Here is a 24,803-nt window from a genome sequence, read left to right on the forward strand (position 1 = left end):
GCGTAACGGGTAAGAATTCCTGGTTTGATTTCTTCTTCTTCTCCTTTTCCTCCTCCCCCTCCCCCCTCCCCTCCCTCCCCCTCCCCCAAACTCTTCCCCCTCCCTCCTTCTGCTCCCCTTCCCCCTTCCTCTCTTTCCCTCCCCCTCCTGGTCCCCCTTCTCCCATCCTCCTCCCCTCCTCCTCCCCGTCCCCCTCCCCCTCTCCCCTTCCCCCTCCCCCTCTCCCCTTCCCCCTCCCCCTTCCCCCTCCCCCTCTCCTCCCCATCCTCCTCCCTCTTCTCCTCCACCCTCTCCTCCTCCTCCTCGCCTCTGGTATTTTTCAGCCCTCCAAGAAAATTAAAACATTTCCCTTTGACAACTTCTCTCTTGCACTTTCTTGGTTGTCAATGTCCAGCATTTTCTGTTGTCATAAATATTCACAACGTCTCTCCCCTCTGGGGGTGGAGGAGTGCTACCCTAGCTACATTCCCAGCTCATCATTTGTCCTGTTTCAGCATCTTTTTCAGTTAATGAACACAGCTTAGGAACATTTATAAGTTTCGTTCAACATTCCAATCTGTTTCAATAATCCTTTCTGAATTTTCTCAAGTAAGCAAGGGGTGGTTAAGTGCTTCCAGGCCTGTGGATGCTCTCCTGGGGGTATCCTGAGGGAAATGCTGAATCTTCTTAGGCTCTTCCTGAAATCCAGCTCACAGTCTCCCAAGGGCACGTTCCGCAGCCCCGCCATGTACACTGGGTCTGCTTATCTGAAAATAATACTAGACACACTCAAGAAAAAAAGACTTGCTCGCTGAGACGATTCATCCTCGTCTTTGGCAGAACAACTGGCGAGTCACACCAAGGTGACTTCTAAACAGCCACAGAGAAGGCCCAGCCTCTCTCAACCGTTATACGACTCCCTAATTTTCTCGCCTTAAAACTTTGTAAGTCAAATGAATTTCTTCTTCCATCCTTTTTCTCTTTTCTGTTTCTTCTCCCCTTTCTGAAACCCTGCCCCTTCTTGGGGAACCAATTTAGTGATTTATATTTCCTTGTAAGAAAACATATATTCCAATTAGCGTTTTTCCTTCTTGTTTTATTGATATTATTGACAGGAAGTCTATATATAATTAAATATATATATATATATATAATTAAAATAATGGAAAAAAATTGTTTCCTTGTGATGAGAACCCACAGGATTGAGTCTCTTAACAACTTTCATCTTATTATCTTTATCATGTTGTACATGACATCCCTAGTACTTACTTATCTCATAACTGGAATTTTGGTGCCTTTTGACTGCCTTCATCTAATTCTTCTATGGGTTTGTATATTTGTTTGTTTTTGAAATATAACTGAGCTACAACATGAGTTCCTGGTACCCAGCAATACTGACCTGGTATTTCTAAGCATTTCAAAATGATCACTGTGGTAAATCTGGTTACCATCTGTCATTATACGAAGATATTACACTACTATTGACTATATTTCCCCACATTTTAGTTTTCATACCGATGACTCATTTACTTGCGACGGAAATGTCTTTTGAACTCACGGTTTTGCACACATTTGCCATTGGTTAAATACTGGAGCAATGTCATCCTTAACGCCCATCAGCTGCAGACTATCTTAATTTTGTTGGCTATTTGAGAGCAGTAACACATTGTAACAAGTCCTGAAACCAACAGGAGCACATTGCCAGAATTATTCTAACATGTGTGAGATTATATATACATATGTATGCGTGTGTGTGTGTATATATTCCTAACATATATCATGTTAAATCTATGAATGTAGTTTAAGAAAAAACCAAAACAAGACATTGTGTTCCATGTATCATAACATCATGGCATCTGGTAAGACTTTCAGCCAAGCCATGTCACATCCTTGATTACACGTGTTGCTTAAACAAGTTTTCCCTTCTCTCTACTCTTCTGTGAGGCAAAAGTGCTGATAGTATTTTGACATTGAATGCTTTTACGGATATATATATATATACACACATACATACACACACACATATGTATGTATGTATATGTATGTGTGTGTGTGTGTGTGTGTATATATATATAAGTTTTGGTTCAGAAAATGAACTCTTTGGAGAGGAAATATTGCCTGAATTTCATTGGGATGGTTTCTGTCTTTTGTACGAACACCTGTGTTTTCTGTGGACATCCAGAATCGCAGCTAATGGAAGGGAGCTGTGTGTACCTCTCCCTTTCCCAAAGGGTGCTGAAGGCATGCCTGCAAAAAAGAAAAAAAATTACAATACGCACAAGGGCTGGCACCCTGGAAACAGCAAAGCCAACCCGCTCAGAGGTTCTTTCCACTTTGGCCTTTCCAATAGCTTGACTGCAGAGGCGCGTTTCATGGAAGAAGAATGAGTGACATCTTCTGCACTCAGCAGCGGGGAGCTGAGCATTGCCAAAGCTGTGATTGCCACACTAGATGGCTCTCCACCCGCCACAAAATGACACATGCACCCATCTCACGGTGGAAAGATTGAGTTGCACTTTTTTTTGTTTTTTTGTTTTGCTCCTAAGATGTCTCAGCTGATCGACATGGTCAATGGAAGTGGTGAGAGAGAAAACATCCAGCCTCCAACAGCCAATATTTCATTTTTCACAAATCGGTGCTGGTGGATGTTATTGTTGGGATGTGATGTCTCCTACCAGGGATTCTATGCAAGTTTGATTTTTTTTTCTCCTCTCCGCGTCAGGATTTCATTGTTTCACCTCAGGATGAGTGAGCACATGTGTCTTGAACCACAGCTCTGTGAGACCTCCTGGGCCAGCATCTCCAAAGACCTTGAGCCCAATAGGGTGGAAAGAAAGTAACAGGGGTTCTGTGCAGGGAGCGGGTGTCTCCCTGAGTGGCAGCATTTACAGAGGGATGATTGCTTCTGCTGTGTGATCACGAAGGGTAGGATGTTGCCGGATGAGGCAAAAAATCACTTCTGGGTGTCCACAGACACCCTCGGAAGATATAAAGGAAACAATGGAGGCATACTGATACTGAGAGGCAAAGACTCCCAGCTTGAGCTCTTCAGGACATCCCAGGTGGATGAGGGTTATTTGGATACATTAAAGTGAATTTGACGTTTCTGAACTCATCACGGCAGACACTTCCTTTTTATTTTCATGCAGGTGAAATTCACATAACTGAAAATCAACAGATCAAAGACAACAATTCAGTGGCATTTAATACATTCACCGTGTTGTGCAACCATCACCACCATCAAAGTTTCAGAATTTTTTCATCACCCTGAAAGGAAATTCCACGCTGACTCCAAGGAAATACCCCCATTCTCCGCAGGGCTAGGAAACCACTGATTTTTCTGTCTCTTTGGATTTAACTATTCTGGACATTTCATACTGATGGAGTCCTGTAATGTGTGGTCTTTTGTGTCTGGTTTCTTTCACTTAATATCATGTTTTTGAGGTTCATCCATGTTGTTGCTGGTATCAGAATTTCAGTCCACTTTATCGCTAAATAGTATTCCAGTGTATCTATACATACGCCACATTTTCATTGCCTTTTCCGGTCTTGGTGAGGTGACCCTATGCCCTGGCTTGCCTGGCGTGATCCCAGTTTACACCTGTGCCCATGAACGTATGCAAAGATCCTCCTCCCTTTTCAATCTTTCAATCTCAGTTTGACTGTTAAATGACATAATCATTCCACTTCATGCAAAATCACAAAATCAAGTGTGGGTTTTCTTTTCATTTTCCTGCCAACAGCTCTGATCACCGTGGCCAAGAATTTCTTGAGACCTTCTACGGCAGCCATGAAATTCATCTTAATTAACAGGAGTGTGGATGAAAACCAGGGAAAACCAGGGAAAGCCTGGAGGGGGTTTGAGAAGCAGCACCAGCCCAAAATGTGGAGAGGTGCCAGGGCGGGATTTGGACATATTCCTTTATATACTGTGAACACCTTCACGGCATCGTAAGCTGGCTGGAAGGTGCTGTGAGACTCTTAAGAAAACTTGTGACTAGAACACAAAGATGTGCTATTTGGGGCTGCATTTGGAGGTATTTGTGTGAGTCTGCTGTCCCTGGAGGAGTAAGGAGTTTTCGTTCTCAGGCGCCAGTCTCCCACCGCTGTTGGAAAGAATGCGAGGCAGCTACTTCATAGGCCTAGTCCTACCTCTGCAGCTATGAAAAGGTGGGGTCTTGTCTTCAGGGAGAACCACATCACTTGCTTAGACCTACGTGTCTCATGCTGTGGTTTATGGCGTGTCCCCGCGCCGGTCCTTCCGGAGAATGAGAATATTGCATCTGTGCTCTTCTGGTCATGCTTACGTTTCCCGGGGCTGAAGGATGGGGCTGAAGAACTCCTCCTGCGATGAGGTGGTATCGTGTCACTGGAACCCTCCCGACAGACTTGGCAGAAGTGATTTTCTGTTGCGCGTTGTCTTTGCCCGCATCGCTGAGTCTCTGTGGCTCTTCACTGCGGACTCTGCTGAATTCTGATTCCTCCGGAATTACAAAAATTCTTCTTGGTGTATTGTTATGTCCATTCCTTCACTGAGCGCCTTCACTTCATTAAAAAAAACCAAAACACTAAAATCGAATTTTGCTTGAAATTATTTCATGGAAATTGAAGACAGTGTGTTTGGTAGACAGAATTGGACATACCAGAAAGTCCTTAATTTTATGGAGCAAGGGAGAAACACTTCGTTGTGTTTATGAACCTGGCTAGGATTGCACACAACAGAAGACCTAAATGTTCCATTTTTAGGTCTGTCTGAAAACGGATGTTTAATGAATTAATGATGGTTCCGTTGAAGCCGTCGCCTGCTTAACAGCTCACTCAGGAGCTTATGGGCATAAAAAGTCTTCTCCATGTTACGTGGGATCAGAAACAGCCCAGAGACCTACGTGTCTCCATCAGCCTCTGTCCTTGGATGCTGAGGGGCGGTGAAGACCCCATACTGACCCCAAGCACTTGAAGACTTGGGGGAGATGCCAGAGAAAGGGTCTGCTGGGAAAAGTGCGCTCGGCTATGGCTCATTTGAGGAGAGATAAAACACCATACCTTGAATCTTGCTGAAGTCAAGGGCAGTGAAACCTAGACCCGCTTTGTTAGCAAATGTTGGTGCTGGTAATGACGTAGGCCAAGGGTGCTAACCAGACAGAGTGATACTGGGACATGTTATATGGTTCTTAGTACCCAAAATTAAAGTCTGGGGGAATTTTTTCTCCCTGTCTTCCACGAATTATCAGCGATTCTCAATCCATAGCGATTCTGTTCCCCCAAGGGACATTTGGCAATGTCTGGGAATATTTTGGGTTTTTCACAAATGAATGATTCTGCAGGAACCCAGTGTGTAGAAGCCAGGGACACTGCCAGGCAGCTTACAATCCCCATTGCAGAGAATGATCTGGCTCCAAATGCAAACAGTCCTTCTGCAAACCTTAGACAAAGGCAAATCCGTTTTGAGCCACATAAAGAAGAAAATGACAGTATATCCAAGTAAAACTCTCATGAGAGGTCCTGGAAACGTTCAGCCCTTTGGGGTAACGTTTCTTGGGTCTTATGTTCAAATGACAAGTCCACAATTTTGTTTCTAGAGTGCACTGCTGTTGACTTCTATCCCTACGCAGCTTGGAAAATAGAGGGTAATTAATTTATGCCAAGGGTACGGGAGGATTTTAGCCCTGTTGTTTTTGAAGTTCACTGAAGCTGTGTTTCTTCTTCAGCTGAACAAACAACTTCTAAAGTGCCTCCGACAGTTCAAGTTTGTTTCTGCGTTGGGAGCCCCACTCAGGAGGGGGTGCGGGGATGTCTTACTGGGTCTCTTAGCAGTTTAAAATGTAACAAAGGTTGGGAAAGAAACCCCGTAAAGTCTGCTTTTGTTGTGGTGCATGGAAGCACAATCACGGGACAGCTTTCAAAAGGCCAACTCCAAAACCGAACACATTTTTAATTTCCTTTGAGAAATCATGAAGGAATGGGGCAGGCTGGATTAGAAGGCAAAGCAGACTGGTTCTCAGAACAACGGAGGGCAGGCAGGGCTTGGTGCTGTGTGCATTTGTAATGTGGTCTCCCTCCCCGCCACCCACCTGCCCGGTGTCCTGGGGGTTCAGTCCCCTCACCAGCTCTCACTCTCAGGACAGAAGCTGACAACAGACCCTGGCCACCCGCTCAAAAGGCTGGGTTCTCTGTTTGCTCTGCATCCAGCAACGATTATTATTTTTCTCCCAAGAAACATGTATTATGGCTCCTCCAGGTGGGAGTCAGGCTCTAAATGGTTCCAATCATGCTCTTCTCTGGAGAGTCAAGTCTCTGGATAATCTGCTCCCCCTGCACGTGAGTGGGACCTGTATTTTGCTTCTAACCAAGAGAATAGGACAGAGGTGATGAGATGTCACTTCGGTGATCAAATGACGTTAAGACAGTGGCTTCCGTCTTACAAGCAGATTCTCTGTATGGATGCCCACTGCCGTTGGCTTTGATGAAACCTGTTGACTTTGAGAGCTGCCCTACGGGGACGTCCACATGGCAGGGAACGACAGATAGCCAGCCAGGAAAGTAGGTCGTCAGTCCAACAACCCTTAAGGAAGTGAATCCTGCCAACAGCTGCATGCATGAGCTTGGAGGCGGATCCTTCCCTAGTGGGAAGTCCTTCAGATGAGCCCCCAGCCCTGGGCGCACTTGCTTCTGGCTCTGTGAAAGCCTCATCAGAGGACCCGGTTAAGCTGTGCCCACATTCCTGACCCACAGAAGCCATGAGATAGTAAACGTGTGGTTTTTGTTTGTTTGTTTGTTTTAAGGCTTTTGAGCGTGTGATGACTTATTACCCAGCAGTGGCTAATATAAACCCTAAGCCAAGCATTCTGCTGGAACCTGTGATCAGAGTGCTGAAAAAAGGGACTGCCCTTTCCTTCAGTACGTGGTTGGTTCCCCCAGCAACCAGCCCCCATCCTTAGGTGCTTCCCAAAGGTCACCTCATTGACATAACAAAAGACACCATTCTGGTTGCCCTCACAGGAAATTCCAAGGGTTTCAGCAGCTCTATACCAGGACCCGGGGAAGAGCAAATACGTATTTCTTTTTTTAGAAAATGGAATTACGGTTGATTTACAACGTTGTGCGCATTTCTGGTGTATCGGTCATGCAAGGAATAGCAAAGGAGGGAAAGTGTGGTCCCAGAGTTGCGCCTGAGCGTTTTCCAAAATAGGATAGTTGTGTGCTGTAGCAATTTACAAAATGTAAATATCTTTGTTATTCCTTGGGTGGCCAATGCACCTTCCATCTTTATATACTTTCATCTGCCAACAACCCTCAAATTTACATCAGTATCTTTGCTCCAGACTCACATTATCCAACTGGCTCCTCAGCACCTGCACTTTGATGCTTCGTGGATAAGTGATTAACATCCGAGTTCATGGGCATTTTGTTCGGCAAGCCCAGTGCTGGACACTTGACCTTCTCTGTAACCCTCTCCATCTCTGCCCAAACCTTTGGAGTCAGTATTTATTCTTCTCTTGTGTGTCCTGCATTCAATGGTTAAGAAATCTTATTCACTTTCCTGTCTGTATGACTTTCCTAAGGCTGTCATATAAAAGTACCACCGTCTGGGTGGAAAAACAACAGAAAATGCATCCTTTCACATTCCTGAAGTCCAGACACCCAAGATCAAAGTGTGAGCTGGACGACACTCCATTCAGAGGCTCTATACGTGGGTCCTTCCAGGCATCTTCCACCTTCTGATAGCTCCAGGTGTTCCTTGACTTCTAATACATCACTTTAATTCTGTGGTCCCTCCTTATCCTTGGAGCACACATTTCAAGATGCCTATAACCATGAATAGTACCAAACCCTATATATGGATGCATATACACCTACGATAAAGTTTAATTTATAAATTAGGCACAGCAAGAGAATGTCTAAATTAATGGCATCACTAGTCTTGTGTTAATTTCACCGTGGGCTCAAAATGTGCCACCCGTGATACGCTACGTGAATATATATACACACACAACAAACACGGCATCAGATTTCCCCTGAGCTCCAGATCACAACCAGACAGCTGCAAAGCCATCGTCCCCAATTCCATGACTTCCTCCTCTCTTTTGTGGCTGTGGTTCTCAGCAGGAACACGGGTCTTCAGTTTCGTTCTGGTTTTCTCAGCATCGGAGCTGAACATGAGATCAGACGGCCTCGCAGAGGTCAGTGTGTTTGGAGAGGCTCTCACGGAATTTATTTTGTGTTTTTGGTGTATGCTGGTGTGTTTAACTGCATGGTATTGGAAATAGCATTTATAGAGGGATTGCTAGACACTCACAGTCAGTAACCAGGATTGAAACATCATCATCCAGGTGGTGCCGAGCCCTTGGCCACATTTCGGGGGAAGATCAGGGTCGCTGGCCACAGATCGAGCAAATGTCTAAGTTTCTATAAACAAAACAGAGCAAAACAATGCATCAAAAAACGTAAAAAGTACAAGAGGGAAAAAAAGGATGAAAATGAAATCATCTTAGATCTCTTGAAAGAACCACCACAAAGTAATGCGGAATCTGGGAATATGAAGTAACATCCCCACCCCCCCCTTTTTTTTTTAACATTAGGTCCACGGATTTCTTCCGGTAAAGTCTGCTGGAGCTGTTGAGACAAATTCTTTGGCTTCAAGTTTACTTCATGTTTCATCATTGTTTCCTTTCAATGCGATTTTTTTTTTTTAAGGTCTTCATGAATGTTGAAAAACCACTGGTAAGTTCACATGAGGCGAAACCAATACAGGGGATCAGAGTTTTGCAGCATAACCAACCACGACATGTGCCTTATTTACAAGGTTCTGTGGCTCAACTGGATGTCTCTCCGGAGACGAGACGAAGTCCACTCTCTCACGCGTCCATTCACTTAGCATCTGCCCCTTTGGTTTGCTACTGCGTAGTATCCTTCAAAGATTTATTTTTTATTTTTATTTAATTTTTATTGTCATGAAGAAGGCCACCCCAGGCAATAGATTTTTACAAAAAGAGGGGAAAAAAGTCAAAGAAATGCCACTAAAACAAGTTCTATTCTGCAGACAACTGCCTTTTCCATCAATCCACGCTAAAACATGGTAGCTGGGGCGGGGCAGGGGGGTGCATGCCTCATGTGAGGGACGGACTTTGTTTTTAACAGAAAACTTCTTATAAATCACATGTCAACTTTTTGTTGTTGGTGGTGGAGGTACTGGGGATGGCGCCCAGGACCTCATGCATGCTAAGCATGCGACTTTTTTTTTTTTTTTTTTTTTTTTAGAGCTAAGAAAAGTTGTGAGCGTAAGGCAATTACTTGCATGATGACCATTTGACAATGAGGGTATCTGTGACCCTTCTGGCAGGAACGGAAGGAGAAAATGATTCTTTAGATTAAAGCTGGAGGCGGGGGATTTACACCTTCTGCTTTCTTGTGGAAACCCCACCATGTTTCCCTCTCTGTTCTCTTTCTATTTCTCACTCTTCCAGGTGAGACAGGTCGAATGCAAATGGCTCAGCATGAAAGCACAGAGCTGAGTCTGATTCTGTCTGGTTACAACACATTCAGGGATCTCCCACTGTCTCCAGAAACCGTGGAAGTGTTACCGAGCAAAAGTTTGTGTGCCCAACGCACAGGGAGGTCAAGCAAACGGAAATGTCAGAGTTTGGAGCAGAGAAAAATTTATTGCAGGGCTGAGCAAGGAGAATGGGTGGCTTGTGCTTGAAAAACCTGACCTCCCCGTGGTTTTCAGGGAGAAGTTTTTAATACGCAAAATGTGGGGTGGGGGCTGCAGGGGTGTGACTGTCTTCTGATGGGCCGGTGGGGAGGCACCAGGACGGGGCTCCAGGAATCCTGGGCTCAGCCTGAAGGCACCGTCCTCCACCTGGGCGGGGGCCTCAGTTCCTGCAGAACTGAGACACTGTTCTGGATGTGCCTTGAGGGGGAAGCAGGACCCTCCCCCAAGGCTGCCCTCTTGTTTCTTGACTGTTCTTTCCTTGTTTTCTGCATTTCCCGCCTCCCTTCCCTGACTAGCTACTGTTTTGACTCTGTCCTTCAGAACTCAGGGAAGGTCCAGGAGGCTGACTGAAGTCCATGCCCTGCTAACAAGAAATGGAGGACACCGAAAGGATTTGTACCAGCGAGGACTCCACAGAGCCCTGCTCCCTTTCAGAATGCCCTTATGTAACTCGGTTTTCAGGAAAATGTTGTGCACAGAATCACACCCAGAAGCTTCAGTCAAAGCCAAGCGAGCATGAGAAGTCCTTCACGGCTTCCAAGTTCTCCTGGTGGATTTCAGAGTCGGTGCAGTTCTGTGTGTCCACGAAGCCATTTTTTAGAAAACCAGAAATACATGATGTGCTGTGTCTCAAAAAAGTATCAAATGCCTAAAACTCAAGGTCGTGTTGACTGGATGAAAGATTTGCAGAGGGTGCAACCGTCCTCAACAGTGAAGGATGGGTGGGCAGGGGGAGGGGGAAATACACAAGTTACTTTTAAGCTACTGCCGGGTTTGGTACTTAGAAACAAGTGAATGTATCTGATTTGTTCCAGACGTGTCCCCGTGTGTACAACAGAGTTCCATCTCCCTTTGCTGAGTCAGAACCGGGGAATCTGTTTGTCTATCTAACCATGTTGTCCCAAACAAATGCGAGATCTTGCCTCGCAAAGTAACTTCCAGAAGGCGCATCCATTTTAGAAGGAATGCAAAATAAGCTCGAGTGGAAACTCAACGCAGAGGGATCCTCAGAGCTGCAGGCGTCTGGTTTTGATTTGGGCTGGATGTTTATTTTCCTCGTGTAACTTTCATTTTCAAAGTGGCTGGCGGGTGAAAGATTTTAATTGATGCAACCTTTTCTTCCCAACTGGCCGCGTTCTGGCCGTCATCCCCGAGACCACGTCCCCTGGTTCCGTGAAAATACATGGATGACAGAAAGCCTCCGTCTCCAAGTTTATTCAGACTCTTGCAAAAATCCTTCTTAATGAATCACACATGTTGTAGGGCGGCCAGGTATCAGAATTTCAACGCGTGAGACTGAGCTTGGAGGAGTCCCACGCTCCCCTCGACTCCTACCACAGACCCTGCACAGTGTATTAGGGCTTTGGGATTCCATGGAGTGGTCAAAAGGCCAATTAAGGAAAAATAAAGACGAATTTTATTCGGTTTATACTGTATCTCAAGACATTAATTTTTACACTAATGAGACTTGGTTTTGTCCTTCTGCCCAGGCACAGAGCACACTGAAAGCACACACGTTTGAAAGGAGACACCACTGCTTTTACTGCGGATTCTTCTGCAGATCATGAAAGAGGTTCATTCAGGGAGGAAAAAGGAGAAAGTAAGTTAAGTTCAGCTGTTAAAAAAAAAAAAAACAAACCTCAGAAATACAAGGGTATGTCTCTCTTTCCCTGGAAAGCAGGATTCTCTCTAAGCAAAGATCTGGGTTGCGGGTTGGACAGTTTATTCTTACAGTTCTCCCAAATCTTGCTCGCAAATTTAAATGCTTTGTTACTAGGTGCAAAGAACTTTAGTATTTTTATAACTTTTTGGTGAAAGAATTTTTATCATGTCATAGTAGCCTTTTTCATCCCTGTTTCTCTCCTTTTTTTTTTTTTTCCTTTTTAATTCCCTTAAGTCTTTTTTGCTTGATTTGAACAGGGCTCCAGAAAGTTTCTCTTCATACTGATTCACCTATTTTAGTGCTTTTATATCTTTATCTGAGCCTTTCTTGGTTGTTGGTTTCAGAGTTTTACAAATAGCAAGATCTCAGATTTCTTTTCAACCCAATCTGTGAGTTCATGTCTATTAACAGATATTTTCAGTCCATTTATTACAGTTGACAATATTTCTAAATTTCTTTTTGTGTGCTTTTTTTGTATTTTCTGTGAACCAGTTCCTTTCTTCACTTCCATATTTTTTTTCTCTTCTCTGATAGCTAAAAAAAAACAACAACCAAAAAACAAAAAACTTCCGTATATTTAAGAGAAAGTTGTCTTCTCAGTCATTATTTTACTGATGAACTCTAACGTGCCTCATAACATCAGCAGAAAAATAATAAAGTTAACGTGTTTACTATCTTCCCAAAGAAGCAATGTGTTTTAACTGTGACAATTCCAGTTTTTATTCTGCAAGTTGTATCAGCCCTACTTCTGGTCCCACCTTGCTTGTATGCCCTCAGAGGCATAATTTGATTATTGGTGGTGGTGGAGGCGGCAGGGAACGGGTGTTACATGGTGAGTGTCAGATTCGGTTTTCACTCTGGTGATTTCACGTCTTTTCTCACAATGAGTCTTGCATCCTCTTCCTTTATCTGACTTCAGCATCTTTCTTCCTGCGAGTGTCCTTTCAAAGTAACAACAGTGAGGGTCAACAAGAGGGAACCCCTCTGGCTTGGCAGAATTATGTTTATTCCCTTCGCACTCGGGAAAGACTCAAGTCAGCGCAGAGGTTTCCGCAGGCAGCAGTTTCTCTTTTATGCTTTCAAGACTCTCTCCCAGTTTGCGGCCATCCCGAGGCTGCAGAGACGCCTGCTCTGCGTCTCTCCGGGTGCTTGGAGGCCGCCTGGCTATTTTAAGCTTTCCTCATTGTTTCTGAATGTCCACCATTTTCCTTCTAAGTGTTTGGTGCTGTGTTTCCTCTTCCATACCATGACGTCTGAATCAGAGAATGAAAGTCTTTCGTGGATCTTCTCAAATGAGCAACAATTGTTTCCTCAAATATGACTCAGCCCTGCCTTTCCAAAATACTCCTTCAGGGTTTTTGATTCGACCGTTTGGAAATGTCTCAGTCTTTGCTCTGTGACTTTTAAACTCACCTTCAAATTGGCTGTGTCTTCACTTCTCTGAGCTCAGAGTGATGTCCTGGCTCATACAGTTCTTTCTGGTTTAACCTAGTCCTTTGGGTTATTTCAACAAATATATCTATATCTATATCTATATCTATATCTATATCTATATCTATATATATCAGAAACATTTTTCTCAAGCAGTCCCAGCTTTCACACCATCTTGAAGGTGACTCAAACAAAATAATTCAAGAGATGAAGCAGAGAAATGGTGCCATTCTTCCCAACAGGTTAACAGGTGTCCACCCATCTCCTGGAACTTCAGAATTCATGGAATGTGTGGGTTGTGAGCTCCGAACGTGGCAGGACTCACGGGGTAGGAAATGATACCTGAATATATTTCAGCGTGCATTAGCTCACAGCACAAACGTGAGTACAACAACACGTGTGCTTTTGAACACTACTTCATGGACTAGAGGGCATGGGTAAAGGATAGTGAGTGGAAATCAGATGTCACTGTGACATGAGCGATGATCAAGTTATGTGCGGGTTATTTTGCAAGGTTCTCATAGGGACTACTTCACTTTGGCTGGAGAGTGAAAGATAAGAGAAGGCGGGTTGCTCGTTTACAATGAGCATGACTTTGCACTGGAAAAACAGACATCAATGCACAAATGTTTCAACATAGAGACTCCAATGCCCTAAAGATGAACACTTGGTCATCACGGAATTCCTGTAAAGTTTGTCCACTTTGCAAAGATTCTTTCAGTGACCCTCTTCAATGCCTTGATGGCGCAGCCAGCGCATTTGTTCTAGAAATCCAGGCCCTCTGTACACACGTGTAAAGTTTTGTTTTCTTTTGTTTTGCTTGGATCTGCTAGGAATCCTTCTCCTGGCAGGGTGGAAATGCTCTTTTTTTTTTTTTTGGAAAACCAATGTGCAGGTCTTCAAACAGTCTCAGAACCGCCCATCTTCCCCAGAAAACAGTATACAAGTTACATTGCAGATGAATTTCTCCCGTGATGGGATGCACTGTAAACATTCTGAGCCAAACAGCTCTCCTTTCAAACAGGATGTTTATAAAGCACTTAGACAAACTCAGACTGGATGACCACAGAGCTTTAATAGGGCTGGTTAATAATGTTTGCTCATGGAATCGCAGCGTTTGAGGGACCTGGGACTAGATAAACAAACGCACTTTGAGAATCACGAACCTGGTGGCAACTGGGGAACCTTATCCATCAGTGGAAAGTTACACAGTGATGCATTTCTCGAAAATGCAAGTTACCTTCAAGTTTTAGCAATGAGACAGATGTAATGCAAGATACTGTTCATTATGATTTTAATATTGTCTTGTGGTTTCCCCCTGCAGTGGACAACCTCTAATCTGTGAGGGGTTATATTTCCACAGGGTCTTTGTTGTTCAGAATCAGCTGTTGCTTCACATCTTTGGGAACACATTTTAACATTTCTATTTTCTCCATGCCCACTCTTCCCTGCCATCTGCCTGAAACAGAGGATGGGGTCTGCTCCCACGTTGCCCATCCCAACTAGTCATAAATTCTAAACTCCAATATTCAAAAATAAAATGTAAACCAAAAGGAAAATAAAAACATTCAAGCTCTCAGCATCTAAGTTGCATAAACACTATCCCCAGTCTTTCTGGCATCAGGCAACTGCAGACTTGTGCCCCAAAGCTAGCAACCAAGGAAGAATTGATTTTTCTACCAATCATGTGACCTTAAAAAAAAAAAGACCCACAGTGTTTCTGGTTCTTAATTTCCTCCCGTGGATCAGATCATCTCCAAAGTGCCTTCCAATGAGAGACACACGACCACGATTGTATCACTTAAGAGCAGAAAATGAGACAGACCCTAAGTGGACACATTTTCTTTGTCTTTTTATTTTTCTCCTGCTTTAAACATTTTTAAATTTTCAATATTTAAGTTATTATAAATTCAGAAGTTGTTGCAAGGGGGAGGTTATAGCTCAGCGGTAGAGTGTGTGCCTAGCTTGCACGAGGTCTTGGGTTCAATCCCCAGTGCTGCCATCAAAAAATAAATAAATGAGCAAACCTAATTACTTTCCCCTGGAAAATTTTAAAAACTTTGTTGCAAAGCTAATAGATGGAGGTCTCTCTCTTACATGTTTCTAATATTTATGAAGGAGACACTGATATGCAAATTATTCAGATTAGCTGACATTGCACTTCAACAGTCCTTGGAATCATTTCATTGGTTTCTTTATATTTCTGTCCCTCAAATTCTTATAACCTTTTTCAAAAACATTAAAGGGTACTTGATGCACAATATTATATAAGTTTCAGGTGCCCAGCATAGTGATTCACAATTGTTAAAGGTTATACTCTGTTTATAGTTATTATAAAATACTGGCTGTATTCCAAAATTGTACAATATATCCTTGTAGCGTCTTCATTTTATACACAGTAGTTTGTACCTCTTAATCCCCTGCCCCCTTCGCTCTCCCTACTGGTCACCACTAGTTTGTTCTCTATATTTGTGAGTCTGTTTCTGTTTTCTTATATTGTTCATTTGTATTATTTTTTAGATTCCACATAAAAGTGGCATTATATGATATTTGCCTTTGTCTGTCTGACTTACTTCACTTAGTATGATCATCTGCAGGTCCACCCATGTCGCTGCCAGTGGCACTATTTCGTTCTTTTTCATGGGTGAGTAGTATTCCACTGTCTATCTATACCACATCTTTATCCAGTCATTTGTCGATGGACATTTAGGTTATTTCCATGTCTTGGCTATTGTAAATAATGCTGCTATGAACACTGGGGTGCATGCATATTTCCAAATTAGTTTCCTTTTTTTTTCTCTTTTTTGGATACATGCCCAAGAGTGGAATTGCTAGATCCTATGGTAGTTCTATTTTTAATTTTTGGAGGAACCTCCACACTGTCCTCCATAGTGACTGCACCAAATTGACATTCCCACCAACAGTGTACAAGGGTTCCCGTTTCTCCACATCCTCACCAACATTAGCTATTTGTGGTCCAAATTCTCTATAACCTTTAACCTTGCATTATTCATCAACTAGCTCAACCTTCATCAATGACCAAGACCTGCGACATTAGTTATATTCTGTAAGCGTGCTCTTGTCTATGATGTCTTGAGAACTGGTTTTCTCTTCTCTTTTTTGTGCTCTTGTCTACGGGTTCTCTCACTAGTCTTGGGACCCCAGCTGAAATGACCAGAAGCAGCTCGCCCAATACCTACCCTGCTAATGAAGGCAGCTGTGAGTGTGAGCCGCTATTTTTTCTGCCGCTACTTGTACAGTTGTCCAGAGGACTGGGGATCTAGCTGTGTGAGCAAATGCTTCCAGGAGCCGCAGTCAAGGGCAGCCCAAGTCACCTACTGGACACAGACCTGCATGAAATCAAAGTTCGGGAAGGGTCAACCTCTTCCAATTTAAAGGCAACCGTGTCAGCATTACTCAGAAAATGAGACTAAGACTAAAAAGTTGAAGGAAGGAAACCTTAATGCTTTTTTTTTTTTTAATGATCATGAAAGGAATATGTCCACATTGTAGACTACTTGGAAAAGCAAAACACACATTACAGCCCACGTCACACGAGTCCACCGAGACAGAATGTAAACTGGCGGTTGCCAGGGGCTGGGAGCGTTCGGGGAGGCAGGGCGGTGACAATTAATGGACTTCTTCTTAGGGTGTTGAAAATGTCCTAACGTTGACTGGAATAGTAGTTTGGCAGCTCTGTGAATATATTAAAAAAAACACTGATTTATACACTTTCGATGGGTGAATTTTTTGGTGTGTGAATTGTATCTTGCAAAAGCTACTCTTTTTTAAAAAAAAAATTCATTTACTCATGAAGTCACAGCCAAATGATGAACTGTTTATATTTTGCCACACATTCTTCTACGTTTAGGAGATCCATGTTTAGGAATATGCGTTTTTCATCATACAGAGTTTTATACCCCATTTCTGTCATGGAACACTCCATTATCTTCCCTTCTGAAAAGGATCCAAGTTGTGAATGAAATTAATGGGTTTGTTCCACTTTTTAAAAAATTCTCTTTTCATCATCCATCACATGACTCCTGGCAAATAATCATTTATACATGCAGGGCTGTGTTTACGAAAGATGGTTTGGACGGCAGATTTGTATTGAAGGTTCTCCTGACAGATGTGATAATGAAGTCATTTTGGAGGGACACACTGTGAATCAGCCCATTTGGGGAGAAATGGAAAAAGAAGACTGAGGGCAAGGATGCGTCTTCCGTGCAGGGAAATGAGGCACAGAGAAATGGAGCAAAGCAGAGTGATGAGGAGTGTTCAAAGGTACGGTCATTATTCTAACAGAAGGGCAGCTTCCAGGTGGATTTCATTGGTAAGTCTCACAAAAACTCACCCAAGTTAAAAAAGGAGGAAGACTGAAAAAAAAAAAAAAAAAAAACCAGTGGATTTGGTAATAGGCAGAAAATGGAATCAGAGAATTGAAATGGATGGCCAAAGGAAGTCCAACCCCAAGTTCCCCCCTCCCCAACCCCCCAACTTTGCAAATGTTTCACGGAGCCTCTGTTGACCTTTGAGCCCAAGTGTCGGGTTAGTTACAAGAAACACTTTGTTTATCCCACATGTACCCAGATGAGCCAAATATCCAGACTCTATCTACAAAATACAGTGACATTCTGAAGTCTTGGGGTTGAGGACGTCAACATGTGGATTTCGGAGGGGCAAGGTTCAGCCCATAACCATGATGAAAGCAAGCAGTATGGGTGTTTCAAGAAGCACCTGTGGCTGCTGTAAGATCAGGAAGAAGAGCACTGGAAAAGGTACGTTGTATTTACAGATGTTTCAGTAAGAGGACCCTCCGCCGGCACCATTATAGTGGAGTCATGGGGGCAGGCTGGGGCAGGTGAGACGTGATGGATGAGAAACAGAGACAGACGAGCGAGGCATCCCCATCTACCTGGTAAAACCCAAGGGAGTCTGTTCCGGTAGAAAGTCTGTTCATCTAAGCGTTGAAATCCATCATGGCCCCCCTCCCAAAGAATGTCCTGTTCCAACAGCACTCCTCTCCATCTCAATTCCAAGCCCGAGATGGTCCCCCCTCTGCTCTCAGCCTCGAGAACACTCTCGAAGTCCCCTCCCAAGAACGACCCCTGGAGGACCTCATCCTTCATTGCTACCAAAACCCATCTGGCGGCGGAAGAAATGCAAGATAAAGTTTAATTGGCCGATGAGCGCATGTGGGCTCCGTTGGAGGATGATTTATCTCTTAGGCTTGGCAGCAGATTTTAGGATGTTGACTGTCTTGTTTACATGCCTCTGAGCTTGTGTGAGCACGCAGCGCTGGGAGGCTCTGGAGGGAGAGGGTTCAGCTTTCTGTTCCAGCTCATTATTCCAGCTCATTATTCCGATGGAGATGGAAGCATGAGGCTGGAAGGAATCTTAAGGGATGGTTTAGAGAAAGCAACTGCAGACGTGTCCCCTGGATGAGAACTCTGGAGCATCCGTGATTTGGGGGGGGGCACTTCTCACTGTTTTTGTGACCCCCACTCCCATCTTGGGAAGCCCCTCTTGATTTTATAAGCAGTAGGTCGATGCTGTTCCTTGCGACCCACCTCACCAGGACTGAATGGAAGTCAAATCACCTACTGACATCTTGGGTAGTCAGGCTGTAAGGACAAGCAAGATGTTCGGGTTTAGACATTTAGGATTCTTGCTGTCTTCCCCACCCCCTTTTTTTTGTATTTGTGGGAAGCTAGGCTGCAGCTGGCATGGCTGAAGCTGGGGTAAATGTAGGCGCTACAGAATCTGTTTACGTTTCAGCATCAACTACAGTGGACGTTGAAAGCATTTACCTGTGGTGACGCATCTGTCCACGCTTACCAGGAATTTCACTGATTTGGAATCAACAGAAACATTCATTGAGTCGCTGAAAAAGCAGTAAAACTGTATCAGGCTTTATCCACACGAGAGAAACAGCTTTGGTCCTTACCGCGAAGAAGACGCTGTCCTCGTAGTTGGGAGGAAAGGAATCCTTTCGTCTCAGGGCACTGGGATAGAAAAACATGCACAGTGCACTGCAAGGGCATGGGGGGCTCCATATAAAAAGCACTGTGGAGAAAATGGAAACCAGAAACGTTCGTTGTCCTTCTCAGTGTGACCTGGCAATATGTATCTCCATCTAAGAGAGAGTGGAAGATGAGGCAGAAAGTACAGGAAGGACCCAACAGACGCTCAGACTTCTACACACAAGTGCTTGTTAAACTGCTCGTAACTCCCTTGGACCAGGCGTGCTCCCCGCCATCCACCACGATGTTCCGCTATTTTTGGCAGCAGCGATAAACACTATGTCTCCCGGAAAAATGTGAGTTTAGAAAAGGCAGAGCGTAATCAAACTCAAGAAATTATCTCTCTTTTAGGAGACATGTCACCACTAAGACCACTCTATTAATACTCATGAATATTAATGGATGAATGAGTTGCCATCTTCTTAAACTTTGGGGCCAAATCTTCCTTGGAACTCGATTGGCTACCGAAAGGTCTTGCAGGCTGAGAGAACTGAGTTTGTTATCTCCAACTCTAATGCTCAAAGAGCCCAAAAGGCGTCCATCAAATTTTGTTTAAAATTTGACTCTGGTCCTGAATCTTCTCTGCCAAGGCTTAAGTGTGAAATGCCACGAGAGAAATTAAACGTGGGTTGCCTAAAATGAGACAGCTGTGTTGAGTCATCCGATGGTCTATCTCACAACAGGATTGCTTACAAGGAGAGCACTTCATTAGCTCTAATTAGGTGCTCATCAGTGGGAAATGTGCATACTGATGTTCTCCAGACAATGAGGAATGCCCTGTTTGCTTGCTGGGTGGAATTCTGGCTGATAAGATACCTGGGTGAGTTCATTTCTGGGCTCTCTATTCTGTTCCATTAACCTCGCCAGAGACAAGTTCTGCTGTGGTTTGAAACATTAGTCACGGTGAAGCTAGCTTCTTCTAAACAGATACAGTCCTAAGGCATATGTTACAGACTGTCACAATGTTTGTGCTTGTTTATCAACCAAAGATTCTTGGCAACCTCTCCCTTTTGTCCTAATTGGTTGTGATCACCATTTCTAGCATCCTCTGCAAATACAGGTTATCTGGTTGTTCCTATTTCTTTAGACACACTTACAAACCGTCCACCGTCCAAAGTGAAAAGAACGCCTGGGTGAGGAGTTGCAGGCGTGGGGGTGCAAGGAAATGGTTGCAACAGTGCCTTTTTGAAACAAAAGGAGCACACATCCTCCTCCACGTTCAGCTGGTGGGATCTAATTGTGAAGCTGGACGTTTCGTTTCTGATGGTTAAAGAAGTGAGTCATTCATTCTTGCTGAGGACAGTTGCCTTTGCCTTTTTGAAATTAAGCTGAGCTCAGATCTGCTCTGCATTCTTCTTCTTCTTTTTTTTTTTTAACCTTTATTATGGTATGATTCCTGTTCAAATTGCACACCTGAAATATGTGTAGTACACTGCCCTGCATTCTTTACATGAACCGGGAACACAGATTTTCTAGAGAGGGATGTGAGGGAGAAACCAGCGTCGCACAGATCTCACAGCTGCAAGGCTGCCAGCCGCCAGCAGCTCCAAACACCATGGCCACAACAGGGTGACCGGTTGGTGTCTTTCCTTCAGCCGTGAGGAGCACAGAAGACACGGAAAAGTTATGGAGTTACTGGAGTTCTTCTGAGGCATCATGGCTGTCTGCATTCTCTACATGTGGCCAACTGGCTACATTGTCTATTTTATTTTTTTCAGATCCTTCCCTGAATTTGTATTTGGACATAGCAAATGATATTTCAGGATGACTCTAAATTATTATTCCAGTGCAGTTTTATTTTCCCAGCAAAAATTATAATATTCTTTATCCTGTGCCAGCCCAGTGCTTAATGCATCGTAAGATGCACACACCCACATATATACATAGATATTATGAGGGTTAATTTTATATGTCAACTTGACTGGCTCACAGGGTGCTCTGATATTTGGTCAAACATGATTCTGGGTGTGTCTGGGAGGGTGTTTCTGGATGAGATTAGCATTGGAATGGACAGACTGAGTAAAGGAGAGGGCGCTCTCCAATGTGGGTGGGACTCATCTCATCAGTTGAAGGCCCGAATAGAACAAAAAGACTTAGTGTCCCACAGATAAGAAGGAACTTCTGTCTGTCTGACTGTCTTCAAACTGGGACATGTGTCTTTGCCTGCCTTCAGACTCAGAGTGGAGCTGACACCATCCACTCTTCTGAGCCTCCAGCTTGCCAACTGCAGATTGTGGGACTTATTTCAGTTTCCATAACTCACGAGTTAACTCCCTGCAACAAATCTTATATATACAGTGTTACGAGCTGCATGTTTGTGTCCCCCCAGAATCCATATGTTAGAGCCCTAATCACCAAGGTTTTGATATTTGGAGATGAGGACCATGGGAGGTGATGAGGTCATGAGGGTGGCGTTCTCGTGAATGGAACTGGTGTCCTTATAAAAGTGTCCCCAGAGAGCCCCCTCTCCCCTTCCTCCATGTGAGGACACAGTGGGAGAACGTTCACGTATGAACCAGCGAGACGGCTCTCAGCAGACACCAGATCTGCCAGCACTTTGATCTTTATTTTTATTTTTATGGAGGTACTGGGAATTGAACCCAGGGCCTCGTGCATGCTAAGCATTCACTCTACCGTTTGTGCTATACCCTCTCCTCCAGCACTTTGATCTTGGAATTCCAGCCTCCAGAACTGTGAAAAATAAATGTCTGTTATTTATAAACCACACAGTTTATGGTACTTTGTTATAACAGCCCAAAGGTTGGTAACAGCAGCACAAAACGGTCCTAGAGAACCCACTCTTGAGTTAAAAAGATTCTTTCAAGGATGGGGAATGACTATGGGGTGGGAAGCCACCCAGGAATAACTTACTGCACCTAAAACTAACTTAATTTTTATATGAAATGTTGGCGATCTTTACAAGGAGACATGCAGTGATATGAAGGTGACGAATCTACAGAGATGAACAAAACAAACATGAATCCACCACCTGCTTCAAAAGTCAAGAACGTTTCCAGACTGTTATTACCCTCTGGGCTTCCCTTTCTTCCAACACGCCTCGTGAACCATCCCCACGAGGGTTAAGTATTTTCCCAAATTTTATGTGTCATAAGAAAACAGTAATACTTTTGCCAAAGATGTCTGTATCCCTCAATAACATATTACTGTTCTGTTCTGCTTGCTTTGTTCACTGATAATATGGCCAAAGGAATGTGAGCAGTGTGGTGCACTGTACATTTTCTCTCTCAGCAGTGTATCTCTAAAATTCATGATGGTGTTGTTTGTAGGGTTAGTTTATTTGCCTCACTTTTGTACAATATTCCCTTGAGCAATGATCGCACCCAGTGTATATCCATTCTCCTGCCAGCAAACACGTGGGTTGTCTGCTAGTTTGAGTACTGGAGAGATTACTCCTGAGAGCATGCTTATACGTGGACACACGTGCAAGTGTTTCTCCAGAGCTCCCACCCACGAGGGGGGAACTGCTGGGGCACACTCAGCTTTCTACGATGTGCTAGTGATGGATACGTGTCATTAACGGCATTTGCACAAACTCACAGAATGTCCAACACCAAGAGGGAACTCAATGTAAACAACAGAGTTAAGGCGATACTGTTTCAATGTAGGCTCATCTATTTTAATTCTACTAATGTGTGTGCCAGTGAGAGACGCTGATTGTGGAGAAGGCTTTGCGGGGGCGTAGGGAGGATATGGGAACTCTCTGTCCTTTCTACTCATTTTTACTGTGAACTTAAACCTGCTCTAAGACACAAAGTCTGTTGTTAAAAATAGCACCTGGAAATAAAACGTCATTCAAAACTGATTCTGCGAAACAGAAGGCAAAAGAGTGTTAATGGTTGAGGGCACAGAGTTGGTTCTGTTTTTTAAATTAGAAACCACTGAGTCAAAATGGCGCCGTCAAAGGCGTGTGCAAAGATCCGTATCTACTTACATGGTCTCAGAAAATTCCAGAGGGAGCAAAGAAACAGAAGAAGGCAGGGCTGTACACAAGCTGAGTTTCTCGATTGTTCTGCAAAGCATCCAGCAACAGGGCAGCGGGGGCGTCCTGCAGGGTTTGATGGAGCATGGTTCACGTAGGACCGGCAGTCAGGTTTGCAAGAAGCGCCTTGAGGTTAAAGGGACAGCGGTGGAGAGAAAGTCTACACCGGGGAGACATCGGGGACCGATCACAAGACAGCTGCACCACGGGCGGGTCCGCTGGTTTCATTCCTGAATCACACGTGTGTGTTGGAGGAAGGCACATGGATGGAGGCAGCAGAGTCATGAAGTGTGTGGCTGTCTGGTCAAAATCCTGGGACAGTAAAAAGAAACCCATGGTCAGGTAAAGTAAAGCTCAGTGGTGGAGTGCGTGCTTCGCATGCACGAGGTCCTGGGTTCAATCCCCCCGTACCTCCACTGACAACGAAACAAAAAGAGCTGCAAAAGAAAAACAAGCAAAAAACAAACTCAGTCAGTGGCGGCTGTAGATCGTGGACAGCCTCTGCCCCACCAAGCTCAGAGGTGCGTGATGGAGCCACATTTGCTCCCAGAACAGCCCGGAGCCGTCGCCCAGCATCGTCAGAAACACCTAGACAGAGCCGTGCCCTTGGGGGCTGCTGATACCCCTGCCTGGTGAGAAGGGGCCGCTCCTCATGTCTGTACAAAGGGCATCGGTGGAATAGTCTGAGCTGTCCTGAATGTGAAGCCATCTCAGTGTGTGTGTGTGTGTGTGTGTGCGCGAAAATACAACTTGGGAAAAAAAATGGATTTTAGTTGCACAGATGGTCTAACCTCCATGACCTCATGACGCTCTCACCCATCTGAGCCCTGATGTCATAGGCTGATAATCCCACTCAGCGTCTGCTCAGTATAAAGAAAAGAAAAAAAAACAACTTGACCTCCCAGTTAACAGACCACAGGTATTTAGAAGATTGTGCAAGATGGGGCTGCTAAACACCCAGGCACACGTGGAGCTGGCTTTGCTCAGATGCAGTAAACCCAATCTGTCTAGACACGCCGCCCTGACAGGCCGCAGCTGGCCAGCTGTTCCTGGAAACAGTGCGGTCCTCTCATGGAATTCACGGAATTACCTTCGCCCTGGAACCACAGGGGTCCTGGGTGCTGTGTTCTGCTGTGCTGCTCCAGGCTTTGTCTTCTCCAGGTGGCGTATTCACTAGTTAGGGCTCCGTAGACGGAGAGAAGCAGTAGGAGGCAGAGACAGAGACAGAGATAGAAAGATACAGAGTATCTGTGATTTCTGTATCTCTACGTCTCTCTCTTTGTGTATCTGTATCTACATCATCTATCTGTATTTAACTGTTGATCATCCGGTTTCCCCCTTTATTTCAATCAACTATGCATCTATCTGACACTATCATTTATCTATATTATCTGTCTCTATTTCTATCAATCTATCTGTACATCTGTCATTATCTATAATCTATCATTTATCTATCTCTATATCATCTATCAACATATTATCTATCCATCCATCTAATCTAGCTATCTATACTTCCATCCATCCATCCATCCACCTACCCATCTACCCATCCATCCATCCATCCGTCAACCCACCCACCCACCCACCCACCCATCTATCTATCCATCCATCTTATCTATCTATCCATCCATCTTATCTATCTATCCATCTATATCTATCCATCCATCCATCCATCTTATCCATCCATTTATCTATCCATCCATCTCTCTCTCTATAGAGATAGGCTCACATGATTTTGGGGGCCAGCAAGTCCAAAATCCCTAGGGCAGTCCAGTAGCCTGGAGATTCAGGTAAGAGTTGATGTTGCAGTCTTTAGTTCGGTGTCATCACGGCAGCAAGCTGGAAACTGAGGCAGAATTCCTTCCTCTTTGGGGGACCTCAGTCTTTTTTCACTCTTGAGCTCTTTACCTGATTACATGAGGCTCACCCACATTATGGAAGGTCACCTGCTTTATGCAAAGGCTACTCATGTAGCTGTTCATCACATGCATAAAA

The 24,803-nt window shown here is 44.2% G+C and overlaps 1 long non-coding RNA gene across 2 annotated transcripts; it reads right to left on the reverse strand.

The window, feature by feature from the left end:
• Positions 1–303: 303 nt before the first annotated feature.
• LOC123612245 (uncharacterized) lies at positions 304–24,367 on the reverse strand. 2 transcript variants are annotated; one of them, XR_012504584.1, is made up of 4 exons: positions 23,899–24,367; positions 22,761–23,120; positions 15,986–16,135; positions 304–8,385 (listed from the first exon to the last, which is right to left on the reverse strand). It is a non-coding gene; the product is annotated as an uncharacterized LOC123612245 (long non-coding RNA). The 2 variants fall into 2 exon arrangements; XR_012504583.1 differs by having other exon boundaries at positions 15,986–23,120.
• Positions 24,368–24,803: the final 436 nt, after the last annotated feature.

The sequence above is a fragment of the Camelus bactrianus genome, chromosome X, assembly GCF_048773025.1.
Source record: "Camelus bactrianus isolate YW-2024 breed Bactrian camel chromosome X, ASM4877302v1, whole genome shotgun sequence".
NCBI lineage: Eukaryota > Metazoa > Chordata > Mammalia > Artiodactyla > Camelidae > Camelus > Camelus bactrianus.